Source organism: Coregonus clupeaformis, unplaced genomic scaffold (genome assembly GCF_020615455.1).
Source record: "Coregonus clupeaformis isolate EN_2021a unplaced genomic scaffold, ASM2061545v1 scaf0144, whole genome shotgun sequence".
Lineage (NCBI taxonomy): Eukaryota > Metazoa > Chordata > Actinopteri > Salmoniformes > Salmonidae > Coregonus > Coregonus clupeaformis.
In genome coordinates, this window is record NW_025533599.1 from 469,988 (window position 1) to 484,922 (window position 14,935).

The 14,935-nt window shown below is 43.8% G+C and overlaps 1 pseudogene; it reads left to right on the forward strand.

Moving 5' to 3' along the window:
• The first annotated feature begins 259 nt into the window (after nt 1–259).
• LOC121574379 lies at nt 260–10,320 on the forward strand (annotated as a pseudogene).
• The last annotated feature ends 4,615 nt before the right edge of the window (nt 10,321–14,935 follow it).

Sequence of the window (14,935 nt, forward strand, 5' to 3'; positions counted from 1 at the left end):
CCTGGAATGAGTAGGTGTGTCCACACTTTTGACTTGTACTGTACGTGCACACACACACAAACACACGCACACACACACTAGCGAGCATCACAGTGCTAATCAGAGATAGCAACCCCCTCCCCACACCCCTCCCGCTTCTTCTCTCTCTCACACACATTCAAAGACACTTGGCTAGGGCAAACACAACGGCTCTTCTTTGAGAGGGAAAGAGGACCATTCACAAATGATTATTTACAGAATAATATAGATGTACATTTGGTTATTTTCTAACTGAAACCATTTTGGGTTATGGAGTCCGTTTTGGTCATGGAGTGCGCATTTTTGTATATATAGTGCGTCACTCAGATGGACCTCCAAGGCGGGAAGAAACGGCTGGCGGGGACATGGCAGGTGACATGCCTAGCTCTCATCGTATGTTTCCTGGATTTAGTTTGGGATCAGATTCGTTATTCAATCCCCGAGGAACTGGAACATGGGGCTTTTGTTGGAAATATAGCCGAGGACTTGGGCTTAGACGTGGAGAGACTCTCTGCGCGTAGGTTCAGAATAGTTTCAGGAGCAAAAAAACTATACTTGGAGGTGAATTTAGACAATTGTATTTTATTTGTGAACGAAAGAATAGATAGAGAGGAACTATGTGAACAGAGTCTCTCTTGCTCTTTCCATTTGCAAGTGGTCATCGAAAACCCTTTGGAAGTATTCAGGGTTGAGGTGGAGATTTTAGATGTGAACGATAACTCTCCCAGTTTTCCGTGGAGCGAGTTTAATTTAGATATATCCGAGTTGACGGTACCAGGGTCCCGTTTCCCGCTGGAGGGTGCGCAAGACTTGGACGTTGGCAGGGACTCTCTCCGCTCCTATCTGCTGAGCGTGAACGAACATTTCGTCCTGGACATCCAGACGCGTAGTGATGGCAGTAAATTTGCGGAGTTGATCCTGGAGAGCACGTTGGACAGAGAGCAGCAGAATACGCATCAAATGGTGCTGACGGCTGTGGATGGAGGCTCACCAGAGAGGTCCGGGACAGCGCAGGTCAATATAACAGTTCTGGATGCAAATGACAACGCGCCCGTGTTCGACCAGTCTTTTTACAGTGTGAGGCTTGTGGAAAACGCACCGAAGGACACTGTTGTGATTAAACTAAATGCATCGGATTTGGATGAGGGTCCAAACGCTGATATCACATACACTTTCAGCGGGCATGCTCCCATAAAAGTGCGCGAGCTTTTCAGTGTGGATTCGCGCACCGGAGAGATCAGAGTGAAAGGGGTCGTGGATTACGAAAAAGCCAGGATGCATGAAATATATGTGCAAGCCAGGGACAAAGGCCCCTCGGCAGTGGCCGTGCACTGTAAGGTTCTGGTGAATATCATAGATGTGAATGACAACCTCCCGGAGGTGATCTTGACATCAGTGTCCACACCTGTCCAAGAGGACGCACCACCCGGGACTGTGATAGCTGTCATTAGCGTCATGGACAAGGACTCAGGTGAAAATGGGAATGTTGACTGTGAAATTCTACATCATGTCCCCTTCCAGCTCCACTCCTCTTTTAAGAATTATTACACTTTGGTAACTTGTGATTTTTTTGGACCGAGAGACGGTTCCTGACTACAACATCACTCTCACAGCAAGAGATATGGGCGCGCCTCCCTTGTTCACAAGGACAACTATTTTAGTTCAAGTGTCAGACATGAATGACAACGCACCCCGATTCAAGCAGCCATCATACACCGTCTATTTGTCAGAGAATAACGCACCAGGAGCCTCAATTTGCTCGGTTACTGCCCTGGATCCAGATTCGGACCAAAATGCCTATCTTTCTTACTCTATTCTGGAAGGTGATATACAGGGAATGCCGGTGTCCACCTATGTCTCCATAAACTCAGACAATGGAAATATTTACGCACTGCGTTCTTTTGACCATGAGCAGCTAAGAAATGTTCAGATTTTAGTCCAAGCACAAGATGCCGGTTTCCCTCCCCTGAGAACCAATGTTACCGTGAATGTCTTTATTTTGGACCAAAATGACAATGAACCAGTCATAGTAGCACCTGTACCCCAAAACGGCACTGCGGCGACCGAAGTAGTGCCCAGGTCAGTTGACGCTGGTTATCTAGTGGCAAAAATCACTGCTATGGACGCAGACGCAGACGCAGGTCAAAACTCGCGTCTGTTCTACCAGGTGCTCCAGGCAACCGATCCGAGCCTGTTTAGCGTCGCCCTGTACACAGGCGAAATCAGGACGATTCGCCGATTGGTGGAAAAAGACCCCATAAGGCAAAGGCTGGTCATTCTGGTCAAGGACAATGGTCAGCCGTCCCTTTCGGCCACAGTTTCCATCATCCTGTCAGTTGTTGACAGCGTGCCAGAATCGCTGCCTGATTTCGGCGACCTCGCACTGAGCCCCCAGTACCGCTCGAACCTCACGCTGTACTTAGTAGTGTCTCTGGGAGCAATCTCGTTCACGTTTCTGGTGGCTATTATCGTCCTGGCCGCGATAAAGACATACAGGCACAGACATTCCATTCGGGGATTTAATTTCTCACTGAGTGGATGCTTCGGGTTCCGATCTGAGGAGACTACCATTGATGTGATCAAGAAGTCCAACTTGAATGTGCAGATAACCACAGGCGCCAAAGTATCCACGAACTGCGATGAGGCAAATGGCAACGGCCCCCTTTCCCAGGCATACTACTACACAATGTGTCTGACCCCGGAATCATCAAAGAGCGATTTCATGTTCCTAAAGACATGCAGCCCGATAACTGCAACTCCACAGAAGAATAACGCCAAGGGCGCAGACCCCACATCGGGTTGGAACGCACAGGACCCCCGCAACCTGATAGTGAACAACGGAGCAATTACTCCGAACGAGGTAAATACTGCTCCAAATGTAATCACATCAGACAGCCACATTTTAAAATTGTAATGCTTCATTTTAATTGTATCCTGTTTCGATCATTGTCATGCTTTTTCAAAAAATAAGAAACATTGCAAAGATGGGAGAAAACGAATGGAAAACAATTACGCATGAGTCAGAAAAGCTGTAGCTATGATTAACTTCTAAAGTTATCTTAGAGACAGAAAAAATATTTTCAAAGTCATACTATTGGAATTATGCGCGAAGAGTCTCTATATTGAAGTGCAGGGAGAAGAAAATAGCCTACTATCAGGAGCGAGTGAGCAAGCATCAGGAGCTAACGAGACTCGAGTTTAATCATGAACCAAGACCTAGATTGTTCATGGGTAGCCTATCCACTAATAATTTGTATATAATATAATATCATTGTATATTGTATAGGCTTATATAAAGAGAGGTCATGTGAAGTATTACGTGTTGTAAGCAAAACAACGTATTGTATAGTTATTCTGATTGCCTCAGCAATCCAACAATATCCATTTGTCTGCTGAAGAATAAACTGACGTTGCAAGGCCTTTCGAGTTAATAGAGCATGACGAGTGGGACTCATACATCAGATAAAATAATGAATGCATCCGAATATAACTGAATAAAAGTAATTAAAGAACTACATCAACAAATACAAAATGCAGATTTGCATACATATATTTGCAATTACTGACTGGGGATGGTGGCTCACTTGCAACTTTATATAATCTGCCTCTTCCTAGGTATGCTCCATTGTGCCACAGGGGGGCAATAGCTGCATGCATGGGTATATTTATGAACTAGTGTAGTGCATTAATAATGCAAGAATAAAACAACTGTACTGCCCGTTTTCCTATTCAATGTAGTACTAGTATGTCTTTTTTTTCTTCCAAATTGCAATTTAAACTATCCACTGCATATTAAATAATTCACTATTTCTCACAGACTCAAATTTATTTTCTGGCCATTATACAGTTGTAGTCGGAAGTTTACATACACTTAGGTTGGAGTCATTAAAACTCGTTTTTCAACCACTCCACAAATTTCCTGTTAACAAACTATAGTTTTGGCAAGTTGGTTAGGACATCTACTTTGTGCATGACACAAGTAATTTTTCTAACAATTGTTTACAGACAGATTATTTCACTTATTATTCATTGTATCACAATTCCAGTTGGTCAGAAGTTTACATACACTAAGTTGACTGTGCCTTTAAACAGCTTGGAAAATTCCAGAAAATGATGATATGGCTTTAGAGTCAATTTGAGTCAATTAAAAAAAGAACCCTTGGCACCGACGAAGATGGCGGCCTCGTGACTAGCGACTAGCTCTTAGGAAACTTTGCGGTATATTGTTTTTTATGTATTATTTTTTACATTATTAGCTCAGAAATTGTTTTGTATCATTACATACAGCCGGGAAAAACTATTGGATGTCAGATCGGCGGTAACTCACCAGCATTACGACCAGGAATACGACTTTCCCAAAGCAGATTATTTGTTTGCTCTCCCCAGGACAATTGAACTGATTCCAGCGGCTGACCCAAAACATCGCCGGCAGAGGAGAGGCACTTGGAGCGGCCTGCTGGTTTGACTTAGGAGGCGCACACACCACCCACCGCTTCCAAGTATACTACTATCTAATGTTCAGTCTCTGGTCAACAAGATCGACGAGCTCTGGGCAAAGATTTCTTTCCAGAGTGACATCAAGGCCTGTAACATACTTTGTTTCACGGAAACATGGCTCTCTGGGGTATTCTGTCGAAATTGGTCCAGCCAGATGGGTTCTCAGTTCATCGCGCAGACAGGAATAAATATCTCTCCGGGAAGCAGAAGGGCGGAGGTGTGTGTTTCATGATTAACGACTCATGGTGTAATTGTAGTAACATACAGGAACTCAAGTCCTTTTGTTCACCCGACCTAGAATACCTCCCAATCAAATGCCGACCGTATTATCTCCCAAGATAATTTTATTTGGTTATAGTCACAGCCGTGTATATCCCCCCTCAAGCCAATACCACGACTACCCTCAAAGAACATCACTGGACTTTATGAAAACTGGAAACCACATATCATGAGGCTGCATTTATTGTAGTCAGGGATTTTAACAAAGCAAATTTGAGGACTAGGCTGCGAAGCTCTATGAACATATCGACTGTTGTACTCGCCCTGCTAAAATCCTCGACCATTGCTGTGCAAACTTCCGGGATGGTTGTAAGGCCCTCCCCCGCCCTCCTTTCGGCAAATCTGACCACGACTCCATTTTGCACCTGCCTTCCTATAGGCAGAAACTCAAATAGGAAGTACCCGTGCTAAGGACTATTCAACGCTGGTCTGACCAATCGGAATCCACGCTTCAAGATTGTTTTGATCACGCGGACTGGGATATGTTTCGGTAGCTTGCGAAAATAATTTTAGACAAATACACTGAAACGGTGACTGAGTTTATCAGGAAGTGTATAGGTGATGTTGTGCCCACTGTGACTATTAAAACCTACCCTAACCAGAAACCGTGGATAGATGGCAGCATTGGCGTAAAAATGAAAGCGGGAACCACCGCATTTTACCATGGCAAGGTGACTGGGAATATGGTAGAATACAAACAGTGTAGCTGCTCACTCCGCAAGGCAGTTAAACTGGCAAAACATCAGTGGCCTCATCTTCTCCGTGGCCGACGTGAGTAAGACATTTAAGCATGTTAACCCCAGCTAGGCTGCTGGCCCAGACGGCATCCCTAAACGCGTCCTCAGAGCATGCGAAGACCAGCTGGCTGGTGTGTTTACGGACATATTCAATCTCTCCCTTTCCCAGTCTGCTGTTCCCTCATGCTTCAAGATGGCCACCATTGTTCCTGTACCCAAGAAAGCAAAGGTAACTGAACTAAATGACTATCGCCCCGTAGCACTCACCTCTGTCATCATTAAGTGCTTTGACAGACTAGTCAAGGATCATATCACCTCTACCTTACCTGTCACCCTAGACCCACTTCAATTTGCTTACTGCCACAATAGATCCACAGACGATGTAATCGCCATCAAACTGCACACTGCCCTATCCCATCTGGACAAGAGGAATACCTATGTAAGAATGCTGTTCTTGACTATAGCTCAGCATTCAACACCATAGTACCCTCCAAGCTCATCATTAAGCTTGAGGCCCTGGGTCTGAACCCCGCCCTGTGCAACTGTGTACTGGACTTCCTGACAGGCCGCCCCCAGGTGGTGAAGGTAGGAAACAACATTTTACATTTCGCTGATCCTTAACACTGGGGCCCCACAAGGGTGCGTTCTCAGCCCCCTCCTGTACTCCCTGTTCACCCATGACTACGTGGCCAAGCACGCCTCCAACTCAATCATCAAGTTTGCAGACGACACAACAGTAGTAGGCTTGATTACCAACAATGACGAGACCGCCTACAGGGAGGAGGTGAGGGCTCTGGGATTATTGTGTCAGGAAAATAACCTCTCACTCAACGTCAACAAAACAAAGGAGATTATCGTGGACTTCAGAAAATAGCAGAGGGTGCACCCCCCTATCCACATCGACGGGACCAAAGTGGAGAAGGTAGAAAGCTTCAAGTTCCTTGGCGTACACATCACTGACACACTGATATGGTCCACCCATGCAGACATTGCGTTGAAGAAGGCGCAACAGAGCCTCTTCAACCTCACGAGGCTGAAGAAATGTGGCTTGGCACCTAAACCCCTCACAAACTTTTACAGATGCACAATTGAGAGCATCCTGTCGGGCTGTATTACCGCCTGGTACGGCAACTGCACCGCCCGCAACCGCAGGGCTCTCCAGAGGGTATGGTGCGGTCTGCTGAATGCATCACCAGGGACAAACTACCCGCCCTCCAAGACACCTACAGCACCGGATGTCACAGGAAGGCCAAAAAGATCATGAAGGACATCAACCACCCGAGCAACTGCCTGTTCACCCAGCTATCATCCAGAAGGCGAGGTCAGTACAGGTGCATCAAAGCTGGGACCGAGAGAATGAAAAACAGCTTCTATCTCAAGGCCATCAGACTGTTAAACAGCCATCACTAGCACATTAGAGGCTGCTGCTGCCTATTGAAATCACTGTCCACTTTAATAATGTTTACATATCTTGCACTACTCATCTCATATGTATATACTGTATTCTATTCTATAATATTCTACTGTATCTTAGTCCATGCCGCTCTGTCATTGTTTGTCCATATATGTATATATTCTTAAATTCCATTCCTTACTAGATTTGTGTGTATTGGGTATATGTTGTGAAATTGTAAGATATTACTTGTTAGATATTACTGCACTGTCAGAGCTAGAAGCACAAGCATTTCGCTACACCCGCAATAACATCTGCTAAACACGTGTATGTGACAAATAACATTTGATTTGATTTGAATTGGACGTGTACCTGTGGATGTATTTCAAGGCCTACCTTCAAACTCAGTGCCTCTTTGCTTGCTTGACATCATGGGAAAAGCAAAAGAAATCAGCCAAGACCTCAGAAAAACAATTGTAGACCTCCACAAGTCTGGTTCATCCTTGGGAGCAATTTCCAAACGCCTGAAGGTACCACGTTCATCTGTACAAACAATAGTACGCAAGTATAAACACCATGGGACCACGCAGCCGTCATACCGCTCAGGAAGGAGACGTGCTCTGTCTCCTAGAGATTTAACATACTTTGGTGCAAAACGTGCAAATCAATCCCAGAACAACAGCAAAGGACCTTGTGAAGATGCCGGAGGAAACAGGTACAAAAGTATCTATATCCACAGTAAAACGAGTCCTATATCGACATAACCTGAAAGGCCGCTCAGCAAGGAAGAAGCCACTGCTCCAAAACCGCCATAAAAAAGCCAGACTACGGTTTGCAACTGCACATGGGGACAAAGATCATACTTTTTGGAGAAATGTCCTCTGGTCTGATGAAACAAAAATAGAACTGATTGGCCATAATGACCATCGTTATGTTTGGAGAAAAAAGGGGGTAGATTGCAAGCCGAAGAACACCAACCAATTGTGAAGCACTGGGTGGCAGCATCATGCTGTGGCGGTGTTTTGCTGCAGGAGGGAGAGGTGCACTTCACAAAATATATGGCATCATGAGGAAAGAAAATTATGTGGATATATCGAAGCAACATCTCAAGACATCAGTCAGGAAGTTAAAGCTTGGTCGCAAATGGGTCTTCCAAATGGACAATGACCCCAAGCATACTTCACAAGTTGTGGCAAAATGGCTTAAGGACAACAAAGTCAAGGTATTGGAGTGTCCATCACAAAGCCCTGACCTCAATCCTATTGAACATTTGTGGGCAGAACTGAAAAAGCGTGTGCGAGCAAGGAGGCCTACAAACCTGACTCAGTTACACCAGCTCTGTCAGGAGGAATGGGCCAAAGTTCACCCAACTTATTGTGGGAAGCTTGTGGAAGGCTACCCGAAACGTTTGACCCAAGTTAAACAATTTAAAGGCTATGCTACCAAATACTAATTGAGTGTATGTAAACTTCTGACCCACTGGGAATGTGATGAAATAAATAAAAGCTGAAATAAATAATTCTCTCCACTATTATTCTGACATTTTACATTCTTAAAATAAAGTGGTGATCCTAACTGACCTAAGACAGGGAATCTTTACTAGGATTAAATGTCAGGAATTGTGAAAAACTGAGTTTAAATGTATTTGGCTAAGGTGTATGTAAACTTCTGACTTCAACTGTATGTAATTCATGTGATCTTTCATTTCTGCTGTATTGCTAACCTTACTGTTAAAATTTTGCAGCTCAAGCAAGCGAACAATGACTGGACATTGACGAAAAATCTACCAAATTCTTCACACAAAAGGTAAACAAAAATGCTACTGGCATGAGAAAAAACAAGACGACACACACACTGCACGCACACGCACACACACACACACACACACACACACACACACACACACACACACACACACACACACACACCACAAGGAGTCATTCTAGTTCCTCATGTTTCTTTTCCTTCCACAGCTATAGCTCTGTGAACATGGAAATGACCCTGCCACGCAGACCCAAGCCGGACCCTGATGGCTTCTCCTGCCCTGTCGCACCACCGTACTACACCTGGGGTAGTCATATGCGTGGTACGTAGACCAGGAACCAACACTGTCAGAACATATTCTATACCAATACTGAAAGACAATAAAATGCAGACAAGCTGTCTGGAGAAATAGTTATAAAACTGACCCCATGACATTCTCCTAAACTGTAGGACATGTTGCTATTGCAGAAATCACAACACTAACCAACACTTTATTATGTGATTTGTTTTGTTAGCAAACTACAACATGTCCACCCAGGACAGAGGAGTTGGAGGGGTTGGAAGTGTAGGAGGGGTTCCAAACCGTTCATGGACTCTGAGGTACACCCAGCCCCCATCTGCACAGCCACTACCTGACTACCAGCACAATGTCTACATCCCTGGCACGCCGTCTGGCTACTGCACACTGAAGCCTGCACCCAGAGGAGAACTGAATGTCTACAACTCATTCTCTACATTTGGAAAGAAGAAGAGGTTCATCTCTAGCTATTACCCAAGCTTTGATCAGAAAGAGGACAACCTGATCAACAATGACTTTTCTAAATGAATATAGTGGGACAGACTGTCCATACAATTCAATGCCATTTTCTGTGGATGCTCACTAACTCTTAATATCAACAACCCATAAATTATAACCCTCTGTGCATAATGAAAATGAAAATATTTTAGCTATGTTTAGCCTGTTTGAATCCATGCTCCTTCGAACATATAATTTACAACATTACACCATAGTATTTTGTCTCAATACAGCAGTGTCTGTGTCATAATGCTATCTCTTTTAATTGATATCATGTGCAATCCTAGATTAGAATGAGGATGATGATGGTGATGATGATGATTGTACAGATATAATGGCAATTATAGCCGCAGATTATGCATCGTGTTCTGTGAGGCAATAATTTACAAGTATGTATATCATATTGTTTTGCTTTATACCTTTATGTTTGGCTTCATAAACATTTATATTATGTATAAAATCAGAGATTTCTGCTGATTTTGTTTTGATCAATGGGTTAGGACGGCTGGACTGGACACAGAGCCTTATGATCCAGTCTGGGAAATAGAGCTACAGTGTGGCGTGTGGCACAGTCCATGCGATATGGTGCTGAATTTACGCATAGATAATCGCTGTGACGTTGACATCTAGGATTATTGCGTCAAAAGTTAATAATTCTATTATCTGTTGCCCTGGGATTCACAGAGACATCCCACCGGGCACACCACGTCATTTCAATTTGGAAATTTGGGGGTAACACTTTATTTTAAGGGTCAGTAATAAACCATTTATAATGCAATTATAAGGCATTTGCAAACAGTTTGCTCACCATTTATTCATCATTACTCCCACATTTGTAAATCATTACTCCCACATTTGTAAATGTTAGTAAGCTAGTTATTCACACGTGTATGTATATATAATTTAGTTCCTTAGAGCCTCCCGAGTGGCGCAGCGGTCTAAGGCACTGCATCTCAGTGCTAGAGATGTCACTACAGACCCGGGTTCGATCCCAGGCTGTGTCGCAGCCGGCCGCGACTGGGAGACCCATGAGGCGGTGCACAATTGGCACAGCATCATCTGGGTTAGGGGAGGGTTTGGTTGGCCGGGATGTCCTTGTCCCATTGCGCTCTAGCGACTCCTTGTGGTGGGCTGGGTGCATGCACGCTGACTTTGGTCGCGAGCTGTACGGTGTTTCCTCTGACACATTGGTGTGGCTGGCTTCCAGGTTAAGCGGGCAGTGTGTCAAGAAGCAGTGCGTCTTGGCAGGGTCGTGTTTCGGAGGACGCATGGCTCTCAACCTTCGCCTCTCCCGAGTCCGTAGTGGAGTTGCAGCGATGGGACAAGACTGTAACTACCAATTGGATATCACGCAAAAGGGGTAAAAAGTACAAAAAATATATATTGTTCGTTAAACATCCTGTGTTGTGTGCTTGTTTTTTTTAAAACCAGGTACAGCAGGAATGTCTACCAATGGCATTGTGAAGATCTCCACAGACCTGTGACCTTTGCATGTGATTCTGATCAACTTACCTCAAAATCGTTTTGATGGAATGAGGAAATGTGTAGTTGATAAAGCTTAGTGGCAGCCAGAGGAACTGCTGAATCTTTTGTTGTGACATCTTGTTTTTTTTTTTTGCATTTGTATTTGTATTTATTATATGGATCCCCATGTGAATGTATTGTAATGTTTTTTAAATTGTATAACTGCCTTACATTTGCTGGACCCCAGGAAGAGTTGCTGCTGCCTTGGCACTTACTGAAGAGCTCAGTGACTTTCAACGTGGCACTGTCATAGGATGCCACCTTTCCAAGAAGTCAGTTCGTCAAATTTCTACCCTCATAGAGCTGCCCCGGTCAACTGTAAGTGCTGTTGTTGTGGAAACTTCTAGAAGCAACAACGGCTCAGCCGTGAAGTGGTAGGCCACACAAGCTCACAGAATTGGACCGCCGAGTGCTGAAGCGCATAGTGCGTAAAAATCGTCTCGCCTCGGTTGCAACATTCACTACCGAGTTCCAAAATGCCTCTGGAAGCAACGTCAGCACAAGAACTGTTCGCCGGGAGCTTCATGAAATGGGTTTCCATGGCCGAGCAGCTGCACACAAGCCTAAGATCACCATGCGCAATGCCAAGCATTGGCTGGAGTGGTGTAAAGCTCGCTGCCATTGGGTTCTGGAGCAGTGGAAATGCGTTCTCTGGAGTGATTAATCATGCTTCACCATCTAGGCAGTTCAACAGACGAATCTGGGTTTGGCGGATGCCAGGAGAACGTGGAGGAGGCATAACGGTCTGGGGCTGTTTTCATGGTTCGGGCTAGGCCCCTTAGTTCCAGTAAAGGGAAATCTTAACGCTACAGCATACAATGACATTCTAGGCAATAGTGTGCTTCCAACTTTGTGTCAACAGTTTGGGGAAGGCCCTTTCCTGTTTCAGCATGACAATGCCCCCGTGCACAAAGCGAGGTCCATGCAGAAATGGTTTGTCGTCGAGATCAGTGTGAAAGAACTTGACTGGCCTACACAGAGGCCTGACCTCAACCCCATCGAATACCTTTGGGATGAATTGGAATGCTGACTGCGAGCCAGGCCTAATTGCCCAACATCAGTGCCCGACCTCACTAATGCTCTTGTGGCTGAATGGAATCAATTCCCCACAGCAATGTTCCAACATCTAGTGGAAAGCCTTCCCAGAAGAGTGGAGGCTGTTATAGCAGTAAAGGGGGGACCAACTACATATTAATGCCCATGATTTTAGAATGAGATGTTTGATGAGCAGGTGTCCACAAACCATGTAGTGTATATCATGTTGACCTATGATTCTGTCTACATGTATTGTCTAATATTTATACCTTTATAAACATTGGATATAGAAAAATATTGTCAACTGTGACTCACTAATTGATTGCTAACCAATTGCATAATTGAATTGATTAATTGTTGCCACCTGTTGTTCACTTGAACTTGTATGAAGACAGACTGCAGGAGTTTGCTCACACAGCACACCCTGTAAAAATAGTCGAAACTTTGGGTGCTTATGTTCTGGCTCTAAATAAATGAAAATACTGAGCATATAACTTTGATATCCTGTGTGTGCTTTTCCCTGTGGATATATTTTTAGATTCCAAAAACAAAACACACTCGATTTGAGCTTTTCTCATAACAGCAAATGGAGGCATCTTGTTATTATGTTTTTATTAATAAGCGTGTCATATTCCCCATTTGCACAAAATACTTAGGCCTGCTTGCCTGCTTGCAATACAATACTTCAACCACTAGAAGATGTGCGTAAGCATGGTCTAAAGTTTGCGTGGAGGAAAGGACATTCTCACATCAAGTTAAGTTTTTGTAAATGCCAACTTTTGTGGGAAAACTGATGCACAAACATTCTGGGATATACACTACCAGTCAAAAGTTTGGACACACCTACTCATTCAAGGGTTTTTCTTTATTTGTACATTGTAGAATAATATTAAAGACATCAAAACTATGAAAGAACACATATGGAATCATGTAATAAACAGAAAAGTGTTAAACAAATCAAAATATATTTTATATTTGAGATTCTTCAAATAGCAACCCTTTGCCTTGATGACAGCTTTGCACACTCTTGGGATTCTCTCAACCAGCTTCACCTGGAATGCTTTTCCAACAGTCTTGAAGGAGTTCCCACATATGCTGAGCACTTGTTGGCTGCTTTTCCTTCACTCTGCGGTCTGACTCATCCCAAACCATCTCAATTTGGGATTGTGGAGGCCAGGTCATCTGATGCAGCACTCCATCACTCTCCTTCTTGGTAAAATAGCCCTTACACACCCTGGAGGTGTGTTGGGTCATTGTCTTGTTGAAAAACAAATGTTTGTCCCACTAAGCCCAAACCAGATGGGATGGCATATCGCTGCAGAATGCTGTGGTAGCCATGCAGGATAAGTGTGCCTTGAATTCTAAATAAATCACAGACAGTGTCACCAACAAAGCACCCCCACACCATAACACCTCCTCCTCCATGCTTTACGGTGGGAAATACACATGCGGAGATCATCCGTTCACCCACACCGCGTCTCACAAAGACACAGCTGTTGGAACCAAAAATCTCCAATTTGGACTAATTTGCTCGTGTTTCTTGGAGCAATCAGGTCTCTTCTTCTTATTGGTGTCCTTTAGTAATGGTTTCTTTGCAGCAATTCGACCGTGTAGGCCTGATTCACACAGTCCCCTCTGAACAGTTGATGTTGAGATGTGTCGGTTACTTGAACTCTGTGAAGCATTTATTTGGAGCTGGTAACTCTAATGAACTTATCCTCTGCAGCAGAGGTAACTCTGGGTCTTCCATTCCTGTGGCGGTCCTCATGAGAGCCAGTTTCATCATAGCGCTTGATGGTTATTGCGACTGCACTTGAAGAAACATTCAAAGTTCTTGACATTTTCTGTATTGACTGATCTTCATGTCTTAAAGTAATGATGGGCTTACTTTTTTGAGCTGTTCTTGCCATAATATGGACTTGGATTTTTATCTGTATTCGAGTTAATTCACAAGGTCAATGTCGCTCAGAGACCCTGTCATTCTCGTTCTTGTCGCTATCGCTGTAGGACGTCTAACGGCTTGTGTACACTACTGGCGGTACCGCACGGTGAAACACCACTTCCCTTTCATTTTAAATGGAAGGAAAGCGGTGAGAAGCAGAGTGGAAAGTTCAGCATTTCTCAACTTTATGCAAATCACCAGTGGTACCCATGACGAAGTTGACGCTATGCGACCCAACGCTGGAGACTTTCTTCAGCAAAGATGGTTGACAAAAATACTAGGATAGAAGGAAATAAGTATAAGGTCATAACGAATCATGCAAAAAAATTTACAGTTGAGAGGAATATGTTAGTTAATGTAGAGACAAACGATTATGCATATTTTTTTGTCATGAAGTTAATTTACAAAAATCTATATTTAGCAAGCTGACTAGCTAACATTAGCCAGCTAGCTAGCTAGCTTTTTGGGCGTTGTGACATTAGTATGAAATGGTAATTCGTATTTTAATGTTTTAGGGACAGATTGGCTATGTATGTAAATCGTTTGGTATAATACAGTGCCATCGGAAAGTATTCAGACCCCTTGACGTTTTCCACATTTGGTTAGGTTACAGCCTTATTCTAAAATTGATTACATTCTTTTTTTCCCTCATCAATCTACACACAATAATCCATAATGACAAAGCAAAAACAGGTTTTTATAAATTTTTGCTAATTTAAAATAAAAAATGAAAATATCACATTTACATAAGTATTCAGAACCTTTACTTTGTTGAAGTGCCTTTGCAGCGATTACAGCCTCGAGTGTTCTTGGGTATGACACTACAAGCCTGGCAGACCTGTATTTGGGGCGTTTCTCCCATTCTTCTCTGCAGATCCTCTCAAGCTCTGTCAGGTTGGATGGGGAGTGTTGCTGCACAGCTATTTTCAGGTCTCTTCAGAGATGTTCGA